At 44.2% G+C, this 16673-nt stretch overlaps 1 protein-coding gene across 1 annotated transcript in view; it reads left to right on the forward strand.

The window, feature by feature from the left end:
• KIAA1217 (KIAA1217 ortholog) overlaps positions 1–16673 on the forward strand; it is a 954123-nt gene that overhangs the window by 102108 nt on the left and 835342 nt on the right. The window lies entirely within an intron of this gene.

The following is a 16673-nucleotide window of genomic DNA, read 5'->3' on the forward strand; positions in this document are numbered from 1 at the left end:
TAGCAGCGAAGGGCTTTTCAATTGAATTTAAGTTTTTTAAGCCTGAGGGGTATTGGCAGAGCTACGCACAGCTTGAATGGTCAGCTTAATGAAGGGGTGAATCTCCTCAACAGAGAAAAAAACAGCAATAAAAACCTGGCAAAGTTCCTTTTTTTCCCCCATTTATAGTTTTTATTTCGATCTTTAACAAAGCAGATGGTACATGCAACAAACAAGGTGGAATAGTGACTTTACACATCACGCAACAGTGAGAACTAAGGAAAATTAAATACACATCAAAAACAGAGTCCGTCTCTTAGGACATTAGAAATCTGACCACATGGAAGACAATAGTGCAAATAAAACCCCTAAAATGCAATATTCCTAAACATGTACAGCTGGTATGTAGGCGGAGGTCTAGTAAAGTAAAGCTTAAGCCAAAGGATTGTTTTTTTTTTTTTTACTGGATATATATATTGGGTGTTTGAAATGTCCTGATAAATGAGCAAGAAATAAGTGCCTGTGGCACTGTTGAGGTGTTATTGAAGCCCAGGTTGATTTGATAGCCTTCAGCTCATCTGCATTGTTGTGTCTGGTGTCTCTCATCTTCCTCTTGACAATTCCCCACAGATTCTCTATGAGGTTTAGGTCAGGTGAGTTTGCTGGCCAATCGAGCACAGTGATACCATGATCATTAAATCAGGTATTGGTACTCTTGGCAGTGTAAACAGGTGCCAAGTCCTGCTGGAAAATGAAATAAGCATCTCAATAAAGATGGTCAGCAGAGGGAATTATGAAGTCCTCTGAAATTTCCTGGTAGAGGGCTGCACTGACTTTGGACTTGATAAAACACAGTGGACCAACACCAGCAGATGACATGGCACCCCAAATCATCACTGACCGTAGAAAATGTTGCATTTCATTTGGAAATCAAGGTCCCAGAGTTTGGAGGAAGGGTGGAGAGGCACAGAATCCAAGTTGTATGAGGTCCAGTGTGAAGTTTCCACAACGTGCCAAGTTCTTGTTGGCAAAGGCAGCATATTGGGAATACAGTATAGTGGGATAGATCTTATTAAGAAGTGCAGGAGTCCCATACCAGTGTATGAACAGTTTAAATCCCACTTCCTAATACCTGCTGGAGAGGGAGGATCATGGAGCAAAGTAAAGATTATGGTCTCTCTAGATCATTTCCATAGATTAATTGTTGATTAATCTATGCAAATGCAAAATTGTTGATTAAGTGTTGATCAATGCATAGGAGGTCAATGGCGGGTGACACATTGTTGAAGTTTGTGAGCAAAGTTGGAATGGGGAAACCCAACCCCGATTCACTCTACTCAGCCTGATGGTGGTTAAGACAAAGTTTCAATCCCTTGACCACTCTATGCAAAACTTTAAAAGAAATGTTTTTGCCTTTGCGTACACTTTATTAGTGTAGTATGGGATGGGATGACATTTCTAAGCCCCTGTACACACGTTCGGAGATTTCGACAACCAAATCCGTCGGATTTTGTCCGTCGGATCTTGTCCGAAACTGTTGCATACACACAGTCCGACTAAGTTGTCGAAAAATCCGATCTTTCAGAACGTGATGACGTAATTTCTTTACGATGGGACTAGATTCAGGCTAGTAGCCAATAGCTTTGATGTAGGAATTTGATCTGAGCATGCGTGGCACTTGGTCCGATCAAAATTCTCTACACATGATCGGATTACGTCCGACCAGCCCAGTTGGTCGGGAAATATTTCCAACATGTTGGAAAATTGGGTCCGACGGATATTCCGACGGAATCAGTCCGATGCATACCACACACAGTCGGATTATCTGACGACACGGTCCGATAAGACGCATTCCGACGGATTCTCCGACCGTGTGTATGCGGCATTAGGCTGCATTTGACTTGCTTTGCGTTGCATTTATTTGCCTCTATGCTGGATAATGCAATGGCATGGCAATTTTTAATCAGTTTTCAATCAGTTCACAGTCAATCAAGTAATTATTAGAAACTAACCAATTCATCACTCACAAGTTCTACCACCAAAATTAGGTGTGTTTGTGAATTCAAAACTGGGCTATAAAGGCAGAGCTTCTATACAGTTTATTGAAAGATCTTTTACAAAAAAAAAAAATTGCAGCTATGTCTTTGGATAGAATTGGATTTTTCTACCAGTATTGATTGGTTGCTATATACAGCTGCTCCAGATTCTGTATGCTCTTGTTTTAGTAAACTCAGCCCAATAGTGTTTATGAATGGAGGGTTCTGAGGCCGGCCTGGTTCACTAACATTATTGAGCGCAATGGCTGCCTGATGTTTATTACCTAACTAACACTCCACCAATCTGCCAATTATTGATGTACCATTGTAGAAAAGTAGTTAATGCAGTGAATGTAAACATAATGTGCGCCAATGCGCCTGCCTAATGCACTGTACCAGACATGGACCTTAGGGAGTTCCGCTCTCCCTGTTGGATATGTGTGATGCAGTAGCAAGAACATGCGAAGGTCAACGGGATTCAAGTGGCTATTGCTGCCCTCAATTTCTTTGAACTGGATTGGATTTTCCTACCAGTATTGATTGGTTATCATGCAAATTTGCTCCTGATTCTGCCTGCTCCAGTTTTAGGAAACTCCTCCTGGTAGTGTTTGTGAATGAAGGGGTCTGAGGATCGGATCAGTGACATTATTAAGTGTAACAGCTGTCCGGTGGTGCTTTATTCAGTCTGGATTATCAATGGCACTGGGTAGATAACAGTCCACCATTTGACTGTTTTTTGATGTAATGTGGTATAAAACTGGTTAACCCCATCCCACCTGCCCTGGCATCACTTTAACTGAGCTTGTACATGGGGCGGGGGTCCTGCCTAATCATGTGACCACTGTGATCGGCTGTCACAGTGGTCACATGATTGGGAGCCGATCGGATCAGTTCCCGATTATTAGTACAGACCGAGAGGTGATTTTAACAGTGCGGGGATCACGCTTACTCTCAGCACAGAAACCTCTGCCAGTGCTGGTACAAGGTCATCTAGAGCCTAAGGCTAACATTCTAACTTGCACCGCCCCTCCAAAGATGTATTAGCATTATGTGTCAGCAAAAATACCCCCCCCCCCCCAAAAAAAAACTGAGCACTAATCTTCATGCAAGCATAAATTCCCCTTCTCCCAGTACAAATCCATACCCTACTGAAATTCCCATTTCTAGCACAAAGCTTTGCCCACGTCACCCCCCCAAAATGAGCCCCCCTCCTAGCACAAATCCTCTCCCCCAATCCCCCATTCTAACACAAATCCCCCCCCCCACACCCACACACAAATTTTCCCTCCTAGCACAAATACCCCCTCAATCATCCCTACTAGCACAAGTCCCGCTGCCCCCCCAGAAAAAAAAACCTTTACCACATTACTTTGATAGGAGAAACCCCCCAAATCCCCCTCCTACTAAAAATACTCTTCCCCCATACCCCCTCCCAACACAAACCCCATCCCCAAATCACCATTCCTAGCGCACCTCCCCAAATTTTCCCTCCTAGAACAATTCTTACCCCCTGCTGCCCCCCAAAATTCCCCTTCTCAACACAAAACTTCACCCCCAATTTCCCTGTTGTCCCCCCCCCCCACCTTACATGGTACCACAGTACCCAGGGCAGCCACCCCTCCTTTGTCCTGGCCCTGTCCTCTGCCACCCATAAACATAGCCCAACCTCTTTGCCGCCATACATACATGGACAGCAGGAGGTTAATGCAATGCATGTTAACACATGGCATAATGTGCATCAAAGCACAGCATAATGCACTGCAGCACAAACGGGCCCTAGGGAGCCCCACTCTCCCAGTTGGACATGTAGGATGCAGTAGCAAAAACACATGAAGGTGATTGAGAACACTAAATTCTTCAAGGTGACTGAGAACAGAATAAGGCACTATGACAGTGAGATTTTACTGCCGGAATTGCTGAATCCGGAGGGAGAACGGGGTTGGGGGGGCAAGTATTAGGCTGGTAGACTATGGCTCCTTCACAGTGTTCATGCCAGCTTAAATTTTAATCAGGAATTTTCATTAGACATCACTAAAAAAGAGACGTCTCAGCAGCCGATTCCACATTACAGTAAGCTGACTCATTGTATAATATAAAGCAGCACTTCTTACCCAATGAAAAAATACCTTAGTTACTGAGATTCTATCCATCCTGGCAACCAGTAATCACGGCGTATAAATATGATGATTCCGATAGCTTAAATGTCATCAGATTAAAGAAACTATATGATAAGGTAAGCACTATTCCAGGAAGAGCACAATAGGATGTAAAATCACTGGAAATGTCTCTTCGTTTAACATTTTGTCGCAGTCACGGAAGGGGTGTTCAGCTTGACATTTCCCACTCTTTGGCAGGTCCAATTATATCGTCTAATTGTGCACACCGACTCCAACATTACGTGAAATGATCTGCGCTATGTGTTTATGAGAATAAGTACAGTCATAGGAAGGGAATAGGATTCAAGGATAGGATTTGAAAAGAAACGGTAGAAGGGGATATGAGGGACCAGAAGTATTAAAGGGTAGAGCATTTTGGTAAGCAGGGGCGGACTGACAACTCATGGGGCCCTCGGGCAATAGGAGATTATGGGGCCCCCAGGCAATCAGAGATTATGGGGCCACACAGTATATACACACACACAGTATACACAGACATGTTTCTATTGGCTGAGAAGGTACTGGAGAGGTGGGGCAGCTATAATCTCAGGATTTTTAGACCAAGAGGATGTCGGTAAGGGACATTTCAGTGACAGATGTAAAAAAAACTACAGATTTTTACATACTGTACCTGGTTTTACTGAGGCTGGCAACCCTGATGGGGCCCCCTAGTGGCCCGGGGCCCTCAGGCATTTCCCGAGTGGCCGAATGGTCAGTCCGCCCCTGTTGGTGAGCATTCTTTTTTGGAATGTGTACCTTAGGTTTATGTAGGGTTGCCACGTCATCCCTTTGACCCTGAATGCATATAAATTAGACCACATACACACTATTAGATTTTCTGCAGATTTTTGTCTTTAGATTTACCAAAACCATATAATATGAGGTCAAACCTTAAAGGGGTTGTAAAGGTTTTTTTTTCCACCATGATGCATCCTTATGCATTAAGGTGAAAAAACACCTGGTAGTCACCGACCCCCTAGCCCCCTCATTTTACTTACCTGAACTCCTTCATTCAGTCGGCGGGGACGCGCTGTCTCTCGCTCCATGGGCTCCCGGCTCTTGATTGGATAGATTGATAGCAGCCATAGGCTCCTGCTGCTGTCAATCAAATCCAATGATGCGGGGGCGGAGCCGAGTCCTGCATTTGGCATCTATGGACACCGAATGCTGGACTTGAGAGGCAATCCCCCGGGAGAGTGCTTCTTCCTGGAGGTTATCTGATGTGGGGAGGAGCCGCCGAGGGACCCCAGAAGACCATGTTCGGGGGCCACTCTGTGCAAAACGGGCTGCACAGTGGAGGTAAGTATGATATGTTTGTTATTTTAAAAAATCACTTTAAAGCGGGAGTCCACCGGGACTCCGAGTTTTTTTTTTTTTTTAAAGCCAGCAGCTACAAATACTGCAGCTGCTGACTTTTAAAATAGTGACACTTACCTGTCCAGCGCGCCCGCGATGTCGGCACCCGAAGCCGATCTCTAGATCGTCTGTAAGGTGCTGCCGCCGCCATCTTGGGTATGGGAATCAGGAAATGGAACCTTTCGGCTTCATTTCCCGGTTCCCTACTGTGCATGCGTGAATCGCGCTGCGCAATAAGGACGGTCCCCGCTGCCTCTGGGATCTGTGTGTTTCCCAGCAGGCAGCGGGGCACTTGCGGAAAGGGGCGGGCACTTGCGGAAAGGGGTGTAATCTACGCCCCTTTCCGCAGAGAGCTATCCCGGAAGTGGGTGCAGAATACCTGTACTGTACAGGTATCTGCACCCCCCTCCCCCCTGAAAGGTGCCAATTGTGCTGCCGGAGGGGGGGAGGGTTCCGATGAGCGGAGGTCCACTTTAGGGTGGACCTCCGCTTTAAGAGTTTAAATTTGTATACAATCAGGCAGGCCCTTGCACTTCATGGTTTTGGTAAATCTGAAGACACAAATCTGCAGAAAATCTAATAGTGTACATGGGGTCTGAAGGCCAATCTGAAGATAAACTTTGTCCGATGAACGATCGTTAGTATGCTGCTTTTGACAGCCGATTACAAATTTTTGGCAGACAAAAACTGGATGTACAGGCTTGAAAATTTTTGTCTGATGTGACCACAACAGATGATTTTTTTTTCATTAGTAGGGTTTTCTGACAAAAAAAATCTGAAGAGCAAGACAGGCATGCTCAGAAATGAAAGAACAATTTAACACATTACGTAAATTCTGACGTTGAATTCGGTCATCACAAAATTTTCAGATGGTGAGTGCCCTCTTCACTTTCGATTTGAGACTAGCATCAAACAAAAAAACAAACGAAAATTCGTCCAATAATCTGACCATGTGTACAAGGCTTAACATGGGTTCTGTGGCTGGTTAAACTCACTTAGTGCCTTACCTGCATTAAATTGGCCTCAGAACCTGTGTAATTAATATGTGCTCGGTGGCAACCTTAGCTCTATGGCACAATTGCAATACTGTCGCTGGCGAGTTGATGCTAAAAAGCACTGAGAAAATACTCACTTGCTACATAGCATTGCTCTTGCACTGCCTGGATGAGCGAGGCGGCACTGCCAGCATCATAGGATGTCACCCAGCAGCAATATAGTGATGACCTCCCTCATCCAACCAGCAGAGGGAGCGACGCATAGAAGAAGTATTAGTAGCATAGCAGTAGAAGAGTATTTCTCTGCCATGTATGCCATTCATGCATGGCTAAGCTGTGACCTGGCCATACAGTAGTGGATTTTCGACTGAACATTAGTATGAAAAATCTCAATGCATTTGATGACTTGACAAATGTTGTTCAAAATTGTGTTTGCTTTAAAAGTGGAAGTAAAGTCAGGCTTATTCACCTCTACTCCAATGGTATGATGCCCATGGGGTTCTTCACCGGTGCTAGCTTCATAGCGGCACCATGCCGGAAATGTAATCTGAGCTGCACGTTCTGCTGAATACTGCGAGCGGGCAACTAAGTTTATTTTGTTATCTGCAGTAAAGATCCTGCCTGTTTGTTGTTTCTTTTTTTGATAACTTTAGTTCCACTTTAATATTAAACTTTGCAATGAATGGAATTTCCCTTATAAACACCAAATAGATTTCGTGCACATTTTATTTTGAATTCTTCAAAACTTCAGTTGATCATGAAATATCAGATTCACCCCGAATATATTTTCTCAGACTTTAGAGCAGAGCTCTTTTTCTACCTGTGGCACAACTGTCAAAATTTGAACTACATAAATATATTTATATATTTCTAGAAGATTCTTCAATAAGATGAATAAGGGCTGGTTCACACTAGTGCGATGTCAGAGATCGGATGCGATTCCAGCCATAAAGATCATATGGCTGAATTCGCATCAAACTCACACAGGATCCTTTTTTTTTTGTCCACAGCAGATTTGGATCGCATGGGTGTGAACCGATTCCTGTCCGAGTTTGCAGATCACACTGCGATATGCGTACTGATTTGGGGGTGCCATTAACTTTTACCTGTCAGTCCCAGCAGTTCGCATAGTGCAGTGTGAACTGCCCCAAGGAAACATGCGATGAAGGAATTTGCAGTGGATTTGCAGTGTTCCTGCATCGCAGCAGTGTGAACCGGCCCTAATACAGTATCCTGTTTTTCACACTCTATTAATTCCTTAAGGCTGGGTTCACACCTGCTAATTGGATGCAGGTTTTCACTGAATTCAATTTGCATAGCAGGAGAATGTGACCGACTCTCTAAGCCGGTTCACATATCTCCAGGGTGGCTGCGGAGCACAATTCACAGAAACGCTGTGAATCTTTGCCTCCATTTCAGGGCCGAATTCATGCAAAGATTCTGCCCTGATTCGTCCCTGAAAAGGAGAACAGGGATGGACAGCTTTGCTGTGCAATCCGTGGCCGGTTCAGGTGTAAACCGAGCCTTAGGCCCCGTTCACCCCTATGCGAGTTAGATGCAGCTTGCACCGCATCTAATTGTCAGAACATTTTAAAATACATTAAAGTGGCTGTAAACCCTTACAGGTAAGCCTAGATTAAGGCTTACCTGTAGGTCCAAGAAATATCTCCTAAACCTGCATGGTTTAGGAGGTATTTGCAAAAAGACAGGCGCACTGAGCAAGCCGCTGCTAATGGCGATATGCAGTTAGTGGCGGCTCCCGTGTGCATGCGTGGGAGTGACGTCCTCGCGGCTGCAGCCAATTACAGCACGGGAGCCACGATACCCAGAAAGAAGATGGACAGTCTGTGGAAGAGGGGACATCGCAGTCTCCTGTGTCAGGAAAGTGACACATAATGGGCTACTATGTGATGCATAGTAGCCCATTATGCTTTACAGGGACACAAAGAGAAAGTAAACCCATCAGGGTTTACTTCCTCTTTAATTTTAATGCATCTGGTTCACGTATGTGTGCATTGCCCAAAAAACATGTGAGGTTTCTGGGCATTGCGGTGTGAATTACAAGCACATTATCTTCTATGGGAACGCATCTGATTCGCAGATGCATTCCGCTCTGAACATGAATTCTCTCCCCTCCTCACTATACCTCCCCCCTCTCCCTGCTCACTGATCCGCAGCTACAACGGAGAGAAACAGAGCTGGAATTCGCACCGCACATGTGTGAACCCAGCCTTAAGGAATAAAGAAATAATTTTCTCCCACCAATGTTAACAGTAAATTGGCTCTTTCAAACGAATGGATCGTTCAGGTCCGCCTGTCAGTTTTTTAGGCGCATCTGAACGGATGCTCCATAGACCTCTATGGAGCGAAGGATGTCAGTGTCCGCTGACATCCGACCCGCTCCGATCCGAAAAAGTGTGATGGAGGAAAACCCTATTTTTCCATCCGTCATCGGATCGGATGAAAACGGACTCTACGGTTTGTCTTCATCCGATCCCCCATAGAGGAGAGCGGTGCTCTGACAGGTCCGTCCCTGCATAGTGTTCAGAGATGGACCTGTCATCTGCCTGCTCAGCAGGGGATCGACGGAGCGATCCCCCGCTGAGCAAAGCGGAGCCCATACACAGACACGTCGGTGTGAAAGGGCCCTTAAATAATAAAACTTCATCTGTCACAGCTATAATGAAATCTCTTGTTGGGGGTCCCAGGCAGCAGTCAAGCCCTGGTAGAGCATCACCTGTGCCCCACTCCACCCAGAACGAGTAATCCTTTTTGGGTGGATTTGCTTTCTTGACTACATGAATCTGTTAATCATGTTCAGCTGTGGCAGTAGATAAACCTCTCTAATTACTTTCAGAGAAAGAGCTGAGGTTGCTAGGAGCACAATCAATGCATTGCAGCTACTGAAACTGCTGACACGCCATCAAAGAATGACAGCTAAAACAGTCTGAAACAATCCACCCGGCGACGTTACCGGGGTCACCTTTTCCGGGATGTTTCATGACAGCAAGAGATTGATGTTGTTCACGAACTTCTTTTTTAAGAATATTTCTTTTGTTCTTTCAGTTCACAAAGGCTCCGCATACTGTGCTGTTTATAGCTACCCTTCCTATTAAATCTTTTTGTATCTATAGCAGCCCTGTACTTACTGTAAAGCACATGCGAGGCAGCCTACGTGGGTAAGAGTGGTGCATAAGCAGAGGTTACAATGGTGCATCATAGAGAATCAGTAGATCAGGGGATATAGACAGCTGAAGTTTAGTAGAAACCTCAACTAGTTAAAATCAATCTCCCACTTACCTGCCAGTCCTTCCTATAGTTTAGTGAGGATTATTATATTAAAGTCCACATTTTTTAAAAGTTCCCCCTGGATGCATAAAGAAAATCAGCTCTGACTACTATACTCGCCTTCAATCTGGAGCTGTCAGCTGCAGTACTTCGTCTTCACCACAAGATGCCCTCAGTCATCCAGGTTGAATGACACTCAGCTCTTCAGCTCACAGGACCTTTGTGTTAATATCAAATTGTGAATATAAGAACAAATAAAAGAATAATTAATGTGGCATACTTAGTTTATTTGATGCCAATTGCTTTTTTAATAAAACAAAATAACTTTTAATAATGAAATTAAATGTATAATAATAATAATGTCCAGAAAATAAAACTATAGCTTTACTTTAAAGATATAGTACACTTTCAATTGTCCTCTTTGTTTTACCTAAGCATTAGTGTAGTTTTCTGTGTGGTTTGTTTGGCTTATCTTGTAATGGTGAGCTCACATGTTGTTGCTGTAGTTTTTAGCCAGCTGTGTAGTTGCCTGATGATCTGAGATGATAAAGCACCAGATGGAGACGGGACCAGACAAGAGTGTCAACAGGGCAGGTGACACTAAGGGTGTGCAGGCAAATCTTGACAGCTGAGCAGAACAGGAGGTAGAAGCTTGGACCAAGGTCATACACAGGAGGTCAGTCTGGAACAAGGACAGGAGCATGGGTCATGCAAGGAAATAGCAAAGTCCATGAGAGCAAGTTGAGGTTAGAGCCAGAAGAGAAGCCAAGGTCAAGGTGGCAAGCTGAGTCAGTAATGGGTAATCCAAGAAAACAGCAAACACAGGAGCACAGTATACAGTGGGCTGACAATCATCCAGCAACTTGTGAGCAAGCTGTGCTTACAAAGGCCACTGGGCGCCAGAACCTGTCGTGCATTATGTGCACCATTGCGCGCACCCAGGCATCCACACACAATGTGGGTATCTTTGCGCAAATTAGCGCAACTATGTTGAGTATTGACAAATATGCCAGTTCTACCTTGATTAGTTCCCTGACAAACTGCACCAGCACTGGGCAGTGAGCCTCAGAGATTGTGGGATACATAGTTTCTTCACAGGAAGTGTCAGTTCTTGGACTTCAGACAGAGGTCATGCTTTAACCTGTGCAGTGCCATACCACATGCCTCATGTTTGATCACAAACAAAAACTTCTGACACAGGAATGGGAAGATTTCCTCTACTCTAGGCTGTGCAAACAGGGCAACAAAATGACACCATGAAACTACATGATCAGTGAACATCTTATGCAGGTGAAAAACACGTTACAGGTAGGAAGTTTTATAATGCCTTTAAATTGGTGGTCAGTAGAAAAATGCGTGGTCAATAGAAAAGTACCCCTTACATTGGTAGTCAGTAAGGTGCTCTGTTACATTGGTGATCGGTGGAGAAGGGCCCGTGGTTCTTAACCTCAGTCCTCAAATACCCCCAATGGGCCATTTTTTGGGCCATTTTTTAGGAACTTCCCTTAGATAAAATAGCTGTTATTAATACCATGTCATTGATATTGATTGAAAGCAGCTGTTCAAATTAAAGGAAAACCTGAAAACATGGCCCGTTGGGGGTACATGAGGACTAAGGTTGAGATAGGGTTGCCATCTTTCCTTCAAGCCAAACCCGAACACTTTAGCGGCGTGGGACACCTCTGGGTGCCCCAAGGAAAGCAGTACTGTGGTGCTCAATGAAGTGCTGCAACGAACAGTGGGTGTGGCCAAATTGGTCTTCCTAGCATCATCACCCTGCACCCCAGTGATGCCGAATCTGCCCCCGGACAGCCCCCCGCAGCTCCTGAAAGGCAACAGATTTGTGTGTGACCATCTTGGTTACTTGGGGAATGGGGAGCCACTGCCTGGTCTGAATAATGTGTCTGGGTTTCAGTCCGCCTGAAACCTAGACACATGATTCAAAACCCAGGCTGTCCAGGTGAATCCCTGGTAGGTGCCAAGCCTAGGTTGAGAACCACCAAGAGAAGAATCCTCCATTGCAGATGGCTGAAAGGTTCAGTGGTGTTAGTGCTCTTTTATCAAGAACCCCTAGAAACCTCTGGAGGAACCTTGCTTGAGAATGGCTGGTCTATACACTCGGCCTTCTCCTTCAAATAGGAATAAATCCACACACTTGGCCTAGTCATATCTTCATATTTATAGAAAGGTCGCTTGAGACACATGCTTAATGGAAGTCACGTATAATGTCCAACCACCCTTTTATCGTATGGCCTCCCTAAAAGAGCCTAGTCTATTCCTGCCTGCAACAGGAAGTATGCCCCCTACACTCGCAGTGCAGGGCCCATTTAAATGAATAGTGCTGCTCTGAACACATCTGGCAGACATGCACACAGTTGTGGCACGCTAGTGTGGGGTTCAAACACGCAGTGAAGAGGCGATACAATGCCTCCTCACTGCCTGTCTAATGTTAGGAGCGATCCAAAATCAGAATCGCACTTCAGACATCAAAATTTGTGTGAATGAGCCCTTAGCAGAGAAAACTGCATAGTACACCAAGGCTTCATAGCCTACATTTTATGAATGGGCCATAAAATACAGGGCACAATGTGGAGTAACTTATTGGAGTATAGCAAGGAATGGATAGTGATAGCCACTCCTCAGAACAAATCTATACATTGCCATCTGACAAGCGAGTATAATTTGTGAGCATATTTTATTATTTGCATCTTGATCTAATGGAACCAATATTAGAAGCTGTGAAATTGAAAACGACCTAATTAAACAGCTTGCGTGATTGCCGTGTCACTTTGTCTTTATGGTAATTTAAAAAGCAGAAAAAGATTAAAAGTCTGAAGGAGACAACAAAGAGAACTCCAGAGCTTCCTTGCCAATTTTTACTAAATCTTTTACTGAGATGCCATCTTGTGAATGTGCTTTAATGTTTGTCATGAGCAAGTTTAAAAAAAAACTGGAATGCCAGTATGTTTGTTTATCTCTTTTATTGATAGCTTCAAAGGAAACTCTGGGCAACAAGTAAAATCAATCCATGGTCTGTGTATGCCATCCAGGAAGCACTGCAGCTGTGCTAAAGTCAGGCGGCCATTTAAAGCGCACATAAACCCATAACCAAAACTGTAATATACTACAGCTTAATAGTCCTTGGTGTGGTGGCTGCATTACTTTTGTTTTTTCGAGCTTCTTTCTGCTTTGTTTTCACCTGCTAGTCCTTCAAACAACACTTCCTGTCCCTAAGTGGCTATGTAACCCCTCCACTGTATCTATGGAGAGCCATGGTTGTTCCACTCAGCTGCTTCCCTGATATGGACTACAGACATGTCCATCGATCATAATCTCCATTACATGGAGGGCAGGGAAATGGTTAATTTATAGAAGATAGCTTGGAAGGAGGATAACCTGCAGTGCAGCTCACAAGAAGTGCCAAAGACATGGCAGCTTAAAGCGTTTATTAACCTCCCCAAAAAAATTTATCCTGCTCATTTAAAGCATTTTATACAGCACAGTGCTTATGTTGTGTCATTTTCCCCCCTGTAACACCTGAAATACCTGGCTGATCCTGACAGTTTCGGCCATACCCTCTGTAAACTGACCACGGTGTATCATGGCTGCTGAGCCCTGCTGTCTCTCATTTGTCCTCCTCCCCCCCCCCCTCCATGCCTGTCAGCTCCTGTGTCAGGACTCGCCCGTGTCCCCACCTCTCCAAATAATAACATAGCTTATTTTAAATAATTTGTTCATTCTTCTAAGGATGTGTCCCCCCTGTGTGTGTTGTATAAAAAAAAGTGGTCTATTTCTTTATTTGTGAGCGCTGATTAGCGGTCACGTGATGCGCCGGCTCTCTCCTCCTCCCCTCCTGACTGAGGTCAGCAGGGGAATCTTGGCCCCTCCTGCTGCCTCTTTCAGATGGGGAGAGGAGAGAGGCAGCTCACAAATAAGGTATATACAGCTTTTTTATACAATACACACACACACAGGGGGACATTTCCTTAGGAGACCAAGCAGATTATGTAAAGTAAGACATGTGGGTTAACAAACCTTTTAAAAAAGGATACTACGGCATCCACCACATCTATAGACTTACTTACAGAATTAAGCAACTTCTTTATCTTTTAATCCTTCTTTTTATTCCATTTTAAGTTTGTGCCATGGCCGCTGCTCCAGGTTTCCTGTAACAGGGTGGCTCATTTCTCTTTTGGAGCCACAATGCATGCAGAGACTGGAGTTGTATCTTTATACCCTGTGTGCATCAGTAGAAACACACAGCCCTGTAGCCTAGGATAGCAAGCCCCTGAACCTCCCTGCCCTTCCCTATCCCTTCTCCAAGAAAACAGACTGACTAGAGATTGCACTACCTACTGTTAAACCTTCCCTTTGAAGCAAGGAAGTTCAGAGAAGTGCCATTAAGAGAGCAGGAGCGATCCACAATGAAAGTTGTAAACTACATGTGCTGGGGTAAGTATATTAACCACTTCAGTCCTGGAAAAATGTACCCCCTTCCTGACCAGAGCACTTTTTGAGATTCGGCACTGCGTCGCTTTAACTGACAATTGCGCGGTCACGCGACGTGGCTCCCAAACAAAATTGACGTCCTTTTTTCCCCCACAAATAGAGCTTTCTTTTGGTGGTATTTGATCACCTCTGCGTTTTTTATTTTTTGCGCTATAAACAAAAAAAGAGCGACAATTTTGAAAAAAAACACATTATTTTTTACTTTTTGCTATAATAAATATCCCCCAAAAATATATAAAAAACATATTTTTTCCTCAGTTTAGGCCGATATGTATTCTTCTACATATTTTTGGTAAAAAAAATTGCAATAAGCGATTGATTGGTTTGCGCAAAAGTTATAGCGTTTAAAAAATAGGGGATAGTTTTATGCCATTTTTAAAAATTTTAAAAATATTATTTTTTTTTTAAATGGCAGCGATCAGCAATTTTTATCGTGACTGCAACATTATGGCGGACACATCATACATTTTTGACACATTTTTAGGATCATTGTCATTTATACAGCAATCAGTGCTATACAAATGCACTGATTCCTGTGTAAATGGCACTGGCAGTGAAGGGGTTAACCACTAGGTGGCAGTGTAGGGGTTAAGTGTGTCTTAGGGGCGTGTTGCTAACTGAGGGGGGTGTGGCTGTGTTTTACAGATCACTGATCTCTGCTCCAATCACTGGGAGCAGAGATCAGTGTCATTGTTGCTAGGCAGAACAGGGAGATGCTTGTTTACTTTAGCATCTCCTCGTTCCTCCTCTCCGTGAGGCGATCGCGGGTATCCCCACCGCGATTGCCACGACCCGACTCACGGAGCTTCCTGCGGGAGCGCACACCCCGCCGCCTCTTAAAGGGCAACGTACAGGTATGTGATTTTGCCTGTACGCGCCCTTCTGCCGACGTATATCGGCGTGAGGAGGTTGGGAAGCGGTTAACAAAAAGTTTACTGGGGATTGTTTTTATTAATTGTGTTCAATGTGTTAAGCTAAAAAGCCGGAGGATTTAATACTACTTTAAAGTGGTTGTAAACCCTCCCATACCCAGAGAGTTCAGAAAAAATGGGGTGGAGAGTTGAAATGACACTATGCATTGCTCAGGGAGGAAAGCTCTGGCAGCTGATTGGAGAGAAGGGACGCACACCCCTCCTTCACACAGGAACAGAGCTGAGGCTGTCAATCTGCCATTTTTCTCTTGGTGTCAGGAAAACTTGTCAGAAGTGACTCATACTGATAGCAGAGGAATGAAGCAAAAGGCAGAAATGACACTTAGTGCTCTGAATAGAGACAAGTACACAGTATAGGAGGATATGCTTTGTTCATCTTTTAAGTCTGAGGTTTACAACCACTTTAAGCAACACAGTTAGGTCATCTCCCTGCCCCCCAGCTTTTGATTAGACAGAAGCAACATACTGATACTGAGTGCTTCTCTCTGCGTTACATAGTAAGGTTGAATAAAGACACCAGTCCATTCTGAGTGAGTGTCTACAATTGTCCCCATCCCTGTACAATGCACACTCACATTGGTCCCTACCCTCAAGGAGCCCACAATCCAAGGTCCCCATTCATATACTAGGGACAATTTTGGACAGAAGCCAATTAACCTACCTGCATGTCTTTGGAGTGTGGGAGGAAATTGGAGTACCTGGAGGAAACCCACACAGGCACAGGGAGAACATGCAAACTCCAGGCAGGTAGTATCGTGGTTGGGATTCAAACCAGGGACCATTCTTCTTATCGGCAGATGTAATATTGGGACACTTGATTGGCCCCAACTACTACCCCTCCTTCTCATAGCATGCTGCTGTACAGAGGCTGATATGCCAAATTAAGGTGCTTATATTATTTTAATTTGCAATACATTAATTTTAAAGCAGAGCATAACGATAACATCATGACTGTCATTGAACACAGAGGACTGGCGACATCTAGTGGCAGAGCAGACTTACTGCGAGCTACGGGCTTGGATTGAAGGTAAGTACTGATGCAAAAGCAGCTTATTTATTTTGTTATTTTAATGAGATATTTATTTTTAATATTAAATCTATACTGTAACTGCATACATTGGTGATTTTTTTTTATATATGTTCAGAGTAAATCTGTGTCAAACACAATCTCACTATTTCTCTAAGCAATTTAGGCCGTTCACAGAGCCATTGACAGGAATGGGAGCATCAAAGCATGTCAGGCACTGCTGATCGGAGCATGCAGGAAAGTGGATGCTTCCCTAAACACTTGCATTAGGTCACTTGGTCATTACAGTTTCATTTAGTCCTGGGTGTTTGGGGAATGCTCCGATGCTATTAGAACCACATGATGAGCGACCCGTTTTGACACCCGTGTACACTTAGCCTTCCATAAACGACTTC

Source organism: Lithobates pipiens, unplaced genomic scaffold, assembly GCF_037356315.1.
Source record: "Lithobates pipiens isolate NorthernLeopardFrog02 unplaced genomic scaffold, aLitPip1_a1.2 Scaffold_19, whole genome shotgun sequence".
Taxonomy (NCBI): domain Eukaryota; kingdom Metazoa; phylum Chordata; class Amphibia; order Anura; family Ranidae; genus Lithobates; species Lithobates pipiens.